The sequence below is a fragment of the Ictidomys tridecemlineatus genome, chromosome 3 (genome assembly GCF_052094955.1).
Source record: "Ictidomys tridecemlineatus isolate mIctTri1 chromosome 3, mIctTri1.hap1, whole genome shotgun sequence".
NCBI classification, from domain to species: Eukaryota; Metazoa; Chordata; class Mammalia; order Rodentia; family Sciuridae; genus Ictidomys; species Ictidomys tridecemlineatus.
Window position 1 is genome coordinate 148,403,174 of NC_135479.1, and position 14,317 is coordinate 148,417,490.

At 40.8% G+C, this 14,317-nt stretch overlaps 1 protein-coding gene and 1 non-coding gene across 2 annotated transcripts in view; both read right to left on the reverse strand.

The window, feature by feature from the left end:
• Arhgap31 (Rho GTPase activating protein 31) overlaps positions 1 to 14,317 on the reverse strand; it is a 105,812-nt gene that overhangs the window by 78,354 nt on the left and 13,141 nt on the right. The window lies entirely within an intron of this gene.
• On the reverse strand, positions 5,758 to 5,864 carry LOC120884568 (U6 spliceosomal RNA). Its single transcript, XR_005727003.2, has one exon. It is a non-coding gene; the product is annotated as a U6 spliceosomal RNA (small nuclear RNA).

Below are 14,317 nucleotides of genomic sequence, written 5' to 3' on the forward strand. Positions count from 1 at the left end.
GGCAAAGAACACATTAAGAAACATGAACTTAAGGAGATAAGGGTGTAAAGGGTAAGGTAACAGCATCATGAAAAAAAGTTTTTTTCTTTTTCTTTTTTCTTTTTTTTTTTTTTTTTTTTTTGTGTGTGGTACTGGTGTTAGAACCTGGGTCCTTGTACATGCTAAGCAAGCATTGTGCCACTATGACACATCTTTAGTCCTTTTCATTTTATTTTGAGACATGTTCTCCTTAAATTGCCCAGGATGGCTTCAGACTTATGATCCTCTTGCCTCTGTCTCCTAAGTTGCTAGGATTTATAGGCCTAAAAAAATCTTCACAATAAGTATATTGTAATTATCAGATTATTAATCTTAAAGGTAAGTGTGGAAAATGAATTGAACATGCTCACATTTGGCCTGACATTGTTGATACTAAGATTTTTTTGGGGGTGGGGTGGGGAGTGGGGGGTTACCAGAGATTGAACCCAGGGGCGCTTTACCACTGAGCTACATCCCCAGCCCTTTTAAATATTTTATCTAGAGACAGGGTCTTGCTGAGTTGCTTAGAGCCTCACTAAGTTGCTGAGGCTGGCTTTGAACTGGTGATCCTCCTGTCTCAGCCTCCTGAGCTGCCGGGATCACAGGCGTGCCCCACTGCATCTGGCTGATACTAAGATTTTTATCCCAACCCAATCAAGAATGATGATTATGTTTACTGGGGGTTGGAAGAGGCCTGACAATCATGTGGCCCCCATATCTTGGGCCTGTTCTTCCTTTGCAGAAGCATGCTGTGTGCCCCTGAAGATCCTTATGAGCCATAGAGAGCATATACTAATTAGCAAGGTTTTCCCCACTTGAGAATTTTCCAGTCTTGTATGAGGGTCCAGTAGAGTGGAGAACACTGCAGTGTTCTCTGAGTAACCTAACACTACAACTGTACTTTGAGAAATGGATGGAGTGTGAGTTCTGTTGAGGACCTGTGTTGTGTTAGAAGACAAAGATCTTGTTCTGGGAATGAAATCTAGGATTTTCTGGATGGTGGATATAAAATTTACCAAGCCATCTACAGAAAGTCCTGTCTGGGCTTATGGACATCTCTATAGCTCCAATTTCCCTCCTTTTTTTTCCCCCTGCCAAGGGAGATGCCTTGCTGACTCACCTCTTTTGCTGATCTCACCATATGTGGGCTTTTTATCACTTTCCCTCTCCCACTTATTGAAAGTTGTACCCTTTCATAGGGGATGAAATGGGAGACTTCGGACCTTCCTGGATTCATGGCCTTCTTCTATCAACACTCTAGATCTCTAACACCGTCTCCATCTCCCTCCAGTCTCCTCAACCTCATAACCTCTTTTCCAGTCACTGGAAGAGATTAGAGGGTGCAGGGCCACCTACACAGGTTTTTTTTTTTTAATTAACAATTTTTCTTATGATACTGTGGATTGAATCCAGGTTCATTTAACCACTGAGCCACATCTCAAGCCCTTTTTATATTTTATTTTGAGTCAGGGTCTCACTAAGTTGCTTAGGGCTTCACTAATTGCTGAGGCTGGCTTTGAACTTGCCATCCTCCTGCCTCAGCCTCATAAACTACTGGGGTTACAGGCGTGCACTACTGCACCTCGCCCACCCAAGGTTCTTTTCAAGCTTTTGAAAGAAAAGGCTACTACAGCTAGGAGACAGGATGTGTCAGCACTAGGAAAATGTTAGGCTTTTTCCTAATACTTATTGGTTAAGTGAAGATAAAGGAGCACAATATTTAGGTGAGGTATGACTTTGTGTTGGAGCCAAGATGGAGGATGAGAACTGTCTTACTTGATATTCCACAATTCATGGGATACAGAGAAAGGTTATCTTCTTAAGATGTCTTGTGCTACAATGTGATTCCTTAATACCTTGTTTCCACAATCAAATCAAAGAAGGTAGCAGACAAATCATCTTATTTAAAAATTATAATAGCAGAACAAAAAGCACAGCTATTTACTTTGCCTAAAATTATAACACCAACATAAGCATTTCTATGACACTTGGTCTCACAAAATAGAATTGTCTTACCTTGTCCTGAAAGAAAGAAAAGACACCACAACCAGCTCTTTAAAGACTACTTTTTAAAAATATGTGATGAAATCCAGAAGGGGCTTTTATCTCATAACACCCATACCAGAAGATTAATCTCTGTGGCTGGCGTCTCGTTCTGATTGGGAATATGTTTTAGCCCAGCTTTGGAATCCTCTCTCTTCAGAACATCTGCTCCACAGTTGTTAATGTTTGTTTGGTATTGCCCCAAAGAAGGCAGCAGAAGGGAAGAATTCTTAACAATGAGTCCCAAGATAGATTAGACCAGCAGCGGTGCTTATTTTGAAAAGGCATTTTTTGGGAGCAATCTGACCTGTACATGAAAAAAAAAATGCACAGGTCGTTGGACTAAGAGATGGATGTCCATCTAATGCTGGAATGTAGTTTAGCTTGTTTTTACCACTTCTCAAAAATTTCCCAGAAATATTTAAATTATTACTGCATTCCTCACTAGCAGAACTTAGTTTTTGAATTTTTACAGATTTGAATGTCTAAACTAAATATAAGAGAGACTTTTGCAGTATTCTAATAGAAGTATGCAAAGGTAAAAAAAAAAAAAAACTCCTAGCTATAAAGAGAAAGTCTAAGTAAAAACTTTGGTCTATCATTTGTAAATTTCTATACCAGTCAAGAGGAGAACTGTCAATCCTTTTTTCCATGAAACTGGGCTAAATTATTTGATAAGAAAATAAAATATCTCCTTAGTTTCCTAAAATGAGGACAAACTACTTCTTACTCCTGCATTTGTGGAGTAAAAAGTTATACAGAAGACAAAACTCAAGTTATTGTGTGATGTTTCCAGGAGAGATCAGAGTATAACTCTTCTGTCAACAATGTCATCTTGAAGTTATTCTTACCACACATTCAAGAGTTCTAAGGGGGACAATGTATTATGACTGAATTTTCACTTAGTGAAAAACCTTTGAGACCTAGCATTTGAAACCGTAGAAACAGCTGGGTTTAGGTTCAAAGCTCCAAAATTAAATTGAAAGAGGGAAAGACCCTAATCCTTCAGACCATCTGTTCAGAAAACAGTGAAGGAAATGACAACAGAGCCTTCAGCTAGGAACAGTAAGGCCCTCCCAACTGAAATCTGCAAGCCCCTTTCCCCTGCCCTCTTTCAACTGGTCCTCTCAATATCCCAATGAGGTCTATCAAGCTAGCGTTTTTATCCTCATGTTACAGATAAAGAAACTGAGGCTTAGAGAAGAATCTTACTCCATGTCACACCAAACGTCATTACAAAGGGCAGGACTTCCACCTAGCTGACCTCTTCCAAAATCATAACGTTATATTATATTCCTCTGTATCAGCTTCCGATCCCCATTCTTCCTTCCTAACCTCCTTCCTTTCTTTTCTTCTTTCCTTTCCTCCCGGGTTAATTAGGATACATCTGTAGTAGCAGATGTTGCTAGTGTTCACCTAAGAAACGTTTTTATCCATGATGGCGGGAGGGCTAACTATTCATAGAAATCTACAGCAGTGGCATTCATGACAGCTTTATAGTTCTGCCTTATTTCTTTACTGTTTCTATTGATAACAAAAACTTTATGTATCATGAAAAGCATACAACAACACATTACAGATCAGGGCTGACCAGTTTTTGCCAGATAACTGTGTGTGTATATGCTGCAGGGTTTTTGCAAAATGTCTTACCCAAAACAAACCACATGCACTGCCCAGAGGAAGGGTTCTGGTAAGCCCACAGGTGGCCAATCTGAGAAAGGAGGTATTGGTGAGGTCAGGCAGAGCAAAGGCATGAGGGAATGGGAGGTGCATGGTTAGGCAGGTGTAACTCTCAGACAAAAAAGTTTTGCTGATCTGAAGACTTAAGCAGCACAGGTTTTCAAACTTATCTTTTTGAGCATAAAATTCTTTGTTCAGATTAATGTCAACCAAAGCATTAAAACCAACAGCACTGAAGAAGCAGAGCTCTCCAGAAACAGGGGATAGAACCCTAGGCTCCAAGGCCTCTCTAAGACCCTAGGTATGGGAATAGCATAGCACAGATTTAAGGTTATTGGTACTTAAATATGCCTTAAAATAATCAGGCAAAACCAGTTTCTTAGTATTAAAGTCTGGGCCCCTTAGCAACCATTTTGCCAAGAGCTCCTAAATCAAGTCCACTCCAGCTCAGGGATTTCAGAGAGAAGAGACAGCCAGCAGGGATGCCTCTCCTTCCTAGAAACCCGATTACTTATCTTCAGAGCTGACTTTACCTTAAGTAGGACAGGGGCTTTGAAGATAGATTTGGCTTCCTAACCAAATTGCTGGGGCTTATTGGATTGCTGTGGGCCATGTTCAGTTTATTCTGACAGAAGATAACATTTTTAAATTATTCTCAAAAGCTTCCCTCTGTGCGGCACTGAAAAACTGATCATACTTGATATTCCTTTAACTAAGCACTATTTTCAAAGCCCAGTATTTTTGTGCTCATTATCTTTTCAGAGCCCCACCCCCTGAGACAGCTGGATAGATATCACTCTCCCATTTCAAAGATAAGGAAATGAAAGCTGAGAAATATGAAAAGACTCTCTCAAGGTCACTTATGACTAACATAAGTTTTCTGATTCCTGTCCAGAGCTTTAAATATGCATGATGTGTACACAGACCTTCCATCCTATGCGATGGTAAATAAAGGTCACAGATTTAGTGTTACCAGTTCTCTGTCCTTGGGGAACATCAGTGACCTCATTATATTGCAGATCTAATAATTACCTGCCTCATCTACTTCACAGGATACTGAAGAACAAATGAGATGGTCTGGTAAAGTACATGATAAGGGTCAGGTACACGTCTTTCTCTCCTACCCCAATATTTTGGCAGGTTCCCTATCCTATTAACTTGGACCTCACTTTTCAAACCAAATGAAATTCTTTTCACACTCTCTGTTGGTATAGTGCAAGTCTTACCAATGTCGGCAGCTGGCCATTGGCCAGAGCAGACAGCTGGCTATGCTTTTGCACAATCTCAAACCAAAGCTCTTTTTCTTTCCATGTCAGAGATCTGAGGATGCACTGCCAAAGGTTTCTAAGGCTTCTTTACCAAGGCTGTAAGCACTGAGGATCAGGCTGATGCTTAAGGATGACCTCAGGGGAGTGAGCAGGAGGGAAGTGGGCTCTTTGTGGGGTCATCACAAGCCATGGTTTTGTCTTCTCCTTGGCATAATTGGAACCCAAATTTGCTACATTCACTGAGGGGGAAGCTGTTTTCTCCAGCTAAATTTAAAGGGGATGATTTTGTGGAGTCAGATGGCAATTTAATAGTTTTTTAAAAATAGGAGTTCAAAATCAGGTCTGGGCTTTTTATAGATGGAGGCCTCATTGGAGAGAGCAAGCTGCAGACGATAAAATTTGTTTGATGAGAACAAAATCAGAGTAAAGAGAGTTGGACTAATTGAGAGAATATGCATGCTTTGATAAAATGAAAAATCTTTGTTTCCTCAAAGTATAACCATTATACATGTTCCTTATTACAAAAAGAATTTCAAACAACACAGAAACATATCAGTGTATGCAGAAGAAAGAAAGAAGCATCTATTCAGAGAAAGCTCTTGTTAATGCTTATGAATCAACCCTTCCAGGCCTCCTTTTATATGTAGTTAAAGTGGAATTATACTGTACAGGCAGTTCTGTGGACTCTTTTTACTTAATGTGTTCTTGGATATCTTTCTATGCCATAAATATATGTATTTATTTATTTTAAAATATGGAAAGCTTCACTAATTTGCATATTATCCTTGCACAGGGGCCGTGCTAATCTTTTCTGTATTGTTCCAATTTTAGTATATGAGCCGTAACAGTGACCACCATGTCATGCGTGTAACTAGCTGTATAAAAAGGATATTCTTCTCAAGCTGTGAGGTAGTCTTACAAATCCTCTTCCCTCCTTCCCTCTCGGGGATCCCTGATGCTACATGGTTCTGAGACACTTACCTATTTTTTCTGGCCAACATGAACAGGCAGCCAGAAAACACCACCAGCCAGCTGCATATTTTCAGGCAAATGACTTTACCCTCCAGGGCCTCAGGTTCACCATGGTTTAAATAAGAAGTTTGGATAGAGATTTTCTAATATTCTTTCATCTCTAAGATGTCATATCAGCTTCTAGTTCACTTATCTCTGTGTTTGCCTTGGCACTGGATAATCCTGGCCCTGTGTGAAAGGGGGCCGCGTGGGGAGCCCCAGCTGTGCACCTGGATGATGCACTTGAAGCCCAGAAGAAACTTTGCTGATAGCAGATGGCTGAAGCTGGCAGGGCTCGGGGGAGGGGGAACAAGGTTGTATACAGGAGTTGCGTTAGGGAGAGCAGCTCTCCTGACTTCCTGCCAATATGGCAGGGGGTGATGTCTATACGGAGGCATCAAATTCATAGCATACTTGACAGCCTTTGGGGCCTTTAATTTGCTTTTTGTTTTAAAGCCTCTTGCACACATTATCTTATCCAATTCTTGATCCTCATTTTTAGATGAAGAAAACACGATTCAAAATCAGTGTTGATTTGCCTAGGACCACATGACAATTATTTGCAGAATGAAGCCTCAAATCAGTGGGTTTTTCCTACATCTCTAGTTTCCACAGTGATGCACATAAATATGTGACAGATGAACACGTGTGCAAAATATCCACATAGAACGCACTCTTCCACTCTGTGTCATCACAGACCTGAGACCATATGACCCTTCCCTGGACTCAGTCTTTCATTCAACAGATATTTATAACCATTTTTCTAGACACTGTTACACAGTTCCTGAGCTCATGGAGCTGATCTGGATTACCTGCAGTCTAGGATAAGGTAGGGATGGAATGGAGGGATGGGTGTTGTATCCAGTCAGTGTGATAAGAGCAGGGCTGGACAAGTGCAGAGCAAAACACAGCACCCAGAAAGGGCACTTCACCCTTCCTCAGAGGGATGAGGGAAAATAGCTTGCAGGAAGGGGAGGTATCTGAGTGTGAAGCTGTATACCCTTCACATTCACTGTAAGAATCTACCAATATAACTATTTTTTATTGGTATGAATGGAGTACATTTGTCTTATGCATGCTGGGAAGTCATTGAAAGGTTTAATGAGTGACACTGATGACAAGTTCTTATTAAGACCTTCTCCTTTTGCTCAATGTAAGAATCTACCAATACAACTGTTTTCTGATTCTACTTTAAGGTAGATTCTAGCTGTTGTTTTTGCAAAGACAGAGATGTTCAGCTTTGTATAATTCTCTAGTTTAGGCCATTTCCATTCACTTGCTTTTCCACTCTGCCCGGATCCCTGTGGTCTGTGCCAGGTTAGTCTGGATAACCACTGTGATCAAGATGCCATGGATATGCCAGCATGTGGGCCAAACAACTTCTAACTGTACATTGCTCTCAGCCTCCACCTTAACCCAGGACCAATACCTCCGCTGACAGAATACTAATTGACCAGAAAACATCTCATCAATACTGGAACACAGGAACTGGGGTTGTGGCTCAGTGGTAGAATGCTTGCCTAGCATGTGTGAGGTATTGGGTTCAATTCTCAGCACCACATTAATAAAAAAAAAAAAAAGATATCGTCTCCATCTACAACTAAAAATATTTTTTAAAAATACTGGAACACAAATTTAAACTATAATTAGAAATATGTGAGCTAGCAAATTCTACTCTCATCATAGGTAAGGGGAAGCTCTATTAATATTCAGTAAGTTATAGATAATAGAAATTACCAATGAATGATGCATGGCTCATACAACATAGTCAATAAAAAGACAATTTATCAATATTTAGACAATAAGGGAAGTATGTCTATTTTCTTGCATATATCCAAAGTCTCTTTGGAAAGATTTCCAGGAAAATTAGCAGTAATTTCTTCTGGGGAGAGGACCAGAAAGGCTGGTGTCAGGAAGGTGAAGGAGATTTTTAAACTATACTTTTTAGCATCTCTTATATTTTCAACCACAGGAATGTGATAGTTGATTTAAGAGAGAAAAATAATACTTAAAAAATCATTCAGGCATGCAGTTAAAAGGAATAAGTTACAGTTATAATTACAAAAACAGCTAGTTCTTGGGGATCTATTGTTATTTGAAGAAAGTGTTGCAAACGTGTGATATGACTTTATTTATCCACTGTGTATTTTTTAATATATGAACAGAGGCAGATCTATGCTATCCAATGCAATAGCCCATAGCCAAATGTGACTATGTATATTCAACTTAATTAAAATGAAAAGTTCAGTTTCTCAGTGGCACTGCCACATCAAGGGCTCAAGAGTCACATGTGGCTAGTGACTGCTACCTTGGACGACACCTACAGAGCAGTGTAGGTGCTCTGAAAGTTTTGTTGGACAGAACTAGTCTAGATGAATCATCCCTGACAGATAATTGACCTGTGGAGCTATAATAATGTGGACAGGATTTCACAAATCTCCATATTATTTGGTATTTATTTTACAGTTACTTTTGTACTTTTACAAGAGAAAAAGGATGGCTTGCACCTGCAGCAGGTATTTACTCCTCATTAAAGCTGCATATTTTATTATTTTTTTCTTGATTCTTGACATTCCTCTCAGTAGCCACCAAGAGTGGCCAGGAGAGCTGCATTAGTTTTGTGTCACTGATGGCGCTGAGGCAGGCCAACCTTGTAAAGAAAAAAGTGAGCTGTACACTTTTGGAGGTTCAAGGGCATGGGGTAGACACAGGCTCAGGTCTGGTGGGGACCTTACAGCATAGAGGAAGAAGCTAGACTGGGAGCAGGAGACCAAATCACATAGAGAACCACGAAGCCAGAGCACCCAGGCAAATCCCAGCTGATATAAGGATTTGCTGTTAGACCCCACCTCTTAAGGGACCCATCCCATCACCTCCCAGTGTGACCTCCCTGGAGATCAAGCCTCTAGCAGACACTTAAACTATATCCAAAGGAGCTACTCTGGTAAGGGGGGTAATGGAGATGACCATTGTCCAGAATGGACACAAGCCTAAGAGCAGCCTGTTAGGCTGTGGTTTTCCTCATACCTTGGCTTGCTCCTTTCTAGACTGTTTTTCAGTCATATGAGGGACCACCCCCCCCCCAAAAAAAAAAACAGTTTAAGGGCCGTTTGGCTAGAGAAGTAAGGGCTGAATTATTTTTAGTTCTTGGCACTCTGGAATCTGGTGGAGACAGGGGAGGCGCTGGACTAGAAGGCCTACCTCCAAAGAACCCTGAGGTCTCCCAAGAGACAGGGACCCAGGAGGGTGGGAAATGACACTGCTCCAGGGTGGGGACAGTTATCCTGGTGGAATAGGAGGATAGAAGGCCAAGTTCAAATGCAACCTTGGAGTAGAACTGGGGCTATCTGCTCTGGGGCTTCTCAAATTGGAGGAGCGACAAAGATAAAGAGAAAGCTGGAAGAAAGAGATCGGATGCACTAGAAGCATGACCAGGAAGCAGGTGGAAAGGAACATGACAGTTTTTCACCTCAAATAAACCCTGGATTGGAAATGTTAAACATCCTCCTGGTTGTCATCCACAAAACAGAATGAGATGAAATTTCCTAAGATTATAAATAAATGAGACATACTTTGAAGCTCTGGTTTATAGTTGCTCTGGGCATGTCAATCTCCCTCCACCTGAAGAAATGTATTCCTTGACGCAGTTTCAGGTTTTTTTTTTTTTTCTCAACAGAAATAATTTAAAAAAAAGAAAAAAAAAAGGACATGATATTTTTAAATGTAGCTGTTTTGAGATTTCGCTTCCTTTATCAATCTGGAATTTCAATGGACACATTTGTCTTCACTCCTCTTTTCCCTGAAAGATTTTGTTTGTTTGTTTGTTTGTTGTTGTTGAGATAGCAGGGTCTCCATAAGTTGTTTAGGGCCTAGCTAAGTTGTTAATGCTGGCTTTGAACTCGCAATCCTCCTGCCTCAGCCTTCCTAGTCACTGGGATAATAGGCATGCCACCCTGTGCCTGGTTTCCCTGAAAGATTTTAAAGGGTCATTCAACAGCCACATATTCCCATAAACATAGTCCAGGCTGGTGGGCCCCTTCACCCTGTTCTCTTCTGAAAATGGCGATCCTGCCATACTGTTTTATACCTCTACACCTTTGTGTGTGCTGTTCCCTCTGTCTGGAGTATCTTCTCTTCAGGAAGAGACCACTTGCCTTCTACTCATAAGATTCAACTCCTCTGAATCAGAACTGATGTCATCTGCTTCCTATTGTGGTTGGTGTGAAAACTGGTTGAAGATGTATTCATCTCTTGCATGGAATTGTGATTTCCCCACAAGGTCAGAAAATGCCTGTTCATCCCTGAGTCCCAGTGGATCCAGTGTCCTCGTAGATGTTGGTGGCCTCTGATGTCCATCTCATGCTGCACTCCTACAATCACCATACCATTCCCTTTGCTCAAGTTAATGATATCATGAAGCCAGTCTCGTGCTACAGGAGAAAAAAATTGCGGTAGGTTGAGTAATGCTCTCCTCCCCCAAAGAGGTTTACATCCTTATTCCTGGAATCTGTGGATGCTGCCTTATATGGTAAGAGGATTTTGCAGATGTGATCAGTTAAAGATTTTGAGATGGATTACCTTGGATCATTTAAGTGGCCCTATGGAAACCACCGAGTCCTTCTCAGAGAGACAGGAGATCAGCAACCAAAGGGGAGAAAGCAATAAGAGAATAGAAGCCAAGGAAAGAAAGGTGGGTGGCCCCAAGTGGAGGCATAGGGCGACCTTTAGAAGCTGGTTCTGGAACCAGCCCTGCGGACACTTAGTGCAGTAAAAACAGAGAATGACCTCAGTCTTCAAGGAACGGATTTTCTTTCTATCAAGGGAGGAAACAACCTAGGAAACAGTAGTTAGAGGTGAGAGGTAATGAAGGTCCACATTTGGGTGGAAACACTGGGAATAGGGCTAAGTGACCAATGGAGGGGTTATACTGGCATTAAATGTATAGGAGTGTCTGGGAGCTGAAGGCAGAGGGTGGGGAGTCTAGGCTCCCTCTGAACCCTTGCATTTGATCACTTTCTGCCTTGTTGGATTCCGACATGCTACAAGCCCACCCACTTCATCTAAGTGTCTGTCTTTCCAAACTCTCTTTTCTGCTTTAAAAATCCAATTTCTTCAGTTAACTCCAATTTAGTGTTGGGAAGAAGAAGCTGATTAGACTAATTCCTTCTAAGATAAAACCAATGGAGAGTGCCTTTAATCTTCCCAAGTATGTGAGCATTTACAAGGCATTATCTAATTCAAAGGGCCCTCTCTCTCTCTCATTGGTAGATCTCTAAACCCTGTCACCAATACAAGAACTCCCTATGGGGTGAATCCCTTGGTTAAGAATGTTTTCTGGGATCCAGATCTTCTTTCTTGCATACCACTGGGTGACTCTGAAATGTTTTCACATCATCATGGATTACTCTTCTGGAAGCCCTTCAGGTTAAGTCAATCAGTCTGTTCTTTGACCACTTCGGACCAACGAGCCTGGGTTCCCTGTGCAGCAGGGTACTAAGTTACCCACTGTTATGGCTTGTTCTCTGTTAGCCTCTCAAGTGAGGGTCTCCTCTGCTTAACTACAGGGCAAGTTAGGAAGGGATCATGGAGTAAGGTGGAACAAGACAGGGCCTGGTGAACCTTGATTGTAAGCACAGTTATTGTGGTCTTAGGCATATCACTTTACCTCTCTAAGGCTCTATTTTCTCATCTGAAAAATAGAGGCAATAATAATACCTGCTTCCTAGCATAATCCTTGACTTCAAAACATACTACCAAGCTATTATAGCCCAAACAGCATGTTTGACATAAAACAGACACATAGACCAATGGAACAGAATATTGGTCCCAGAAATAAATCCACATATTTATAGCCAACTGATTTTCAATAAAGGCACTAAGAACATACATTGAAGCAAGGACAATCTCTTTACTAAATAGTGCTGGAAAAACTAGATATCCAAATGCAAAAGAATGAAACTAGATCCCCATCTCTCACCACATACATAAACCAACTCAAAATGGATCAAAGATGCTGGGCGTAGTGGTGCACGCCTGTAATCCCAGTGTCTGGGGAGGCTGAGGCAGGAGGATTGCAGGTTCAAAGCCAGCTTCAGCAATTTAGCAAGGCCCTAAGTAACTTAGAGAAGTCCTGTGTCAAAAGAAAAAATTGTAAAAAGGACTGGGAATGTTCTTGGTGGTAAAGTGCTCCTGGGTTCAATCCCTAGAACCAACAAAACAAAATAATGGATCAAAGACTTAATATAAAACCCCAAATTATGAAACAACTAGAAGAAAACATAGGGGAAGTGCTTCAGAACATTGATCTGAGTCAAAGTTTCTTGGATAGGACTCCAAAAGATAGGCAACAAAAGTAAAAATTGACAAAAGGAATTGCATCAAACTAAGAAGCTTCTGCTTAGCAAAGGAAACAATCAAGGTGGTGGATTGAGAACCTATAGAAACATTTACAAACTATTCAGCTGACAAGGGACTAATATTCAGATTGTACAAGGTGCTCCAAAAACTCAACAGCAAAGCAAAACAAATAATCTGATTAAAACATGGGCAAGCTGGAAGTTGCAGTGCACACTTATAATCCCAGCGACTCTGGAGGCTGATACAGGAGAATGGCAAGTCTACAGACAGCCTGGGCAGCTTAGCAGGACCCTATCTCAAGATAATATAATAAAATGTGCTGGTGGTGTAGCTCTCTTGGTGGTAAAGCACCTCTTGGTGGGAAAAGTCAAATGATCTGAATTGACATTTCTCAAAAGAAAATGTGCAAAGAGCCAAAAGTATGTGAAAAATGTTCAATATTACAAATCATTAGGGCAATGCAAATCAAAATCACAATGAGAATATCATCTCACTCTAGTTAGAATGGCTATTATCAAATAGAAAAAAATTTTAAAATGCTGGTGAGAATGCAGAGAAAGGGGAACTCAAACTGTTGGTGGGAACGTAAATTAGTACAGTCACGATGGAAAACAGTACAGAGTTTCCTCAAAGAACTAGAGATAAAATTATTTTATGACCCAGAAACTCCACTACTGGGGATAAACCCAAAGAAAAGCAAATCAGTATGTCACAGAGGTCATCTGCAGTGCCATGTTTATTGAAACACTATTCAAAATAGTTAAGATGTAGGGTTGACCTAGATGTCATCAAACAAATGAATGGATAAGAAAATGAGCTATATACATACCGGAATATCATTTACCCATAAAAAGAAGAAAATCCTGTCATTTGTGGCAACACGAATGAGCTTGAAGGATTATGTTAAGCGAAATATGTCAGGCATGGAAGACAGATGCTGTATAATCACATGTGGAAGATGTAAAAGGTGATCTCAGGGCAGTAGAGAGTACAGCAATGTTTACCAGAGGCTGCAAAGGGTTGGGGTTGGAGAGAGGATGTTTAAGGATACAGAGATGCAGTTGGTGAAGAGGAATAATTTCTGATGTTCAGTAGCACAGTAGGGTAACTATGGTTGATGACAATTAATTGCATATCTCAAAAAAAAAAAACCTAGTAGAGAGGATTTTGAATGTTTGTAACACAAAGAAATAAATGTTTGGGTGATGGATATGCCAGTGACCCTGATGTGATTGTTACACATTGTAGGCATGTGTTGAAATGTCACACTGTACCTCAAAAATATGTAAAATTATTATGTGGCAATTAAAAAAAAATAATACCTGCCTCCTAAGGCTGTTTTTAGAGACACATGAGTTAACATATGCACAAGGCTTGGCAGGAGGCAGATTCTCAATAAATAAGAGCATGGTTCCAGCTCTTCTGTGGCTCCCTCAGTAGCCAAGGGGCTGAACAAGTAATACTAATAGATGGCCCTTAACAGCTTGTAATCTATAAACTTTGCTCAGGACAATGACATGTTCTCCACAGACCTAGACTTTATAGGGCTTTTGTTTGTCTGTTTTGTTTCCAGGAGTCCAAAAGGGAATTTAAAGAATATTTCCAGTCTCCTTTTTTTGGTGGGGAGGGGCGTGTAGTACTGGGGATTGAACCCAGGGCCCTGCGTATGGTAGGCAAGTGCCCTACCACTGAGCTACACTAGAAGTATTTCTGATAGGGTGCCAAGTTGGATTAAAATAACGTACTCACCAACTCTCTGGATTGGGGAAGTCCTGAAAGATTACCAAGTACTGCAATCCACTCAGTACCATAACTTTCTGGAAGGTGGTAAGGAAAATAATGTCCTTCAAAGATGTCCACACCTTAATCCCCTGAGTCCTGTGACTTTGCAGGAAGATGTGATTTGATTAAGGACCTTGAGATGGGGCTAGTATATTGGT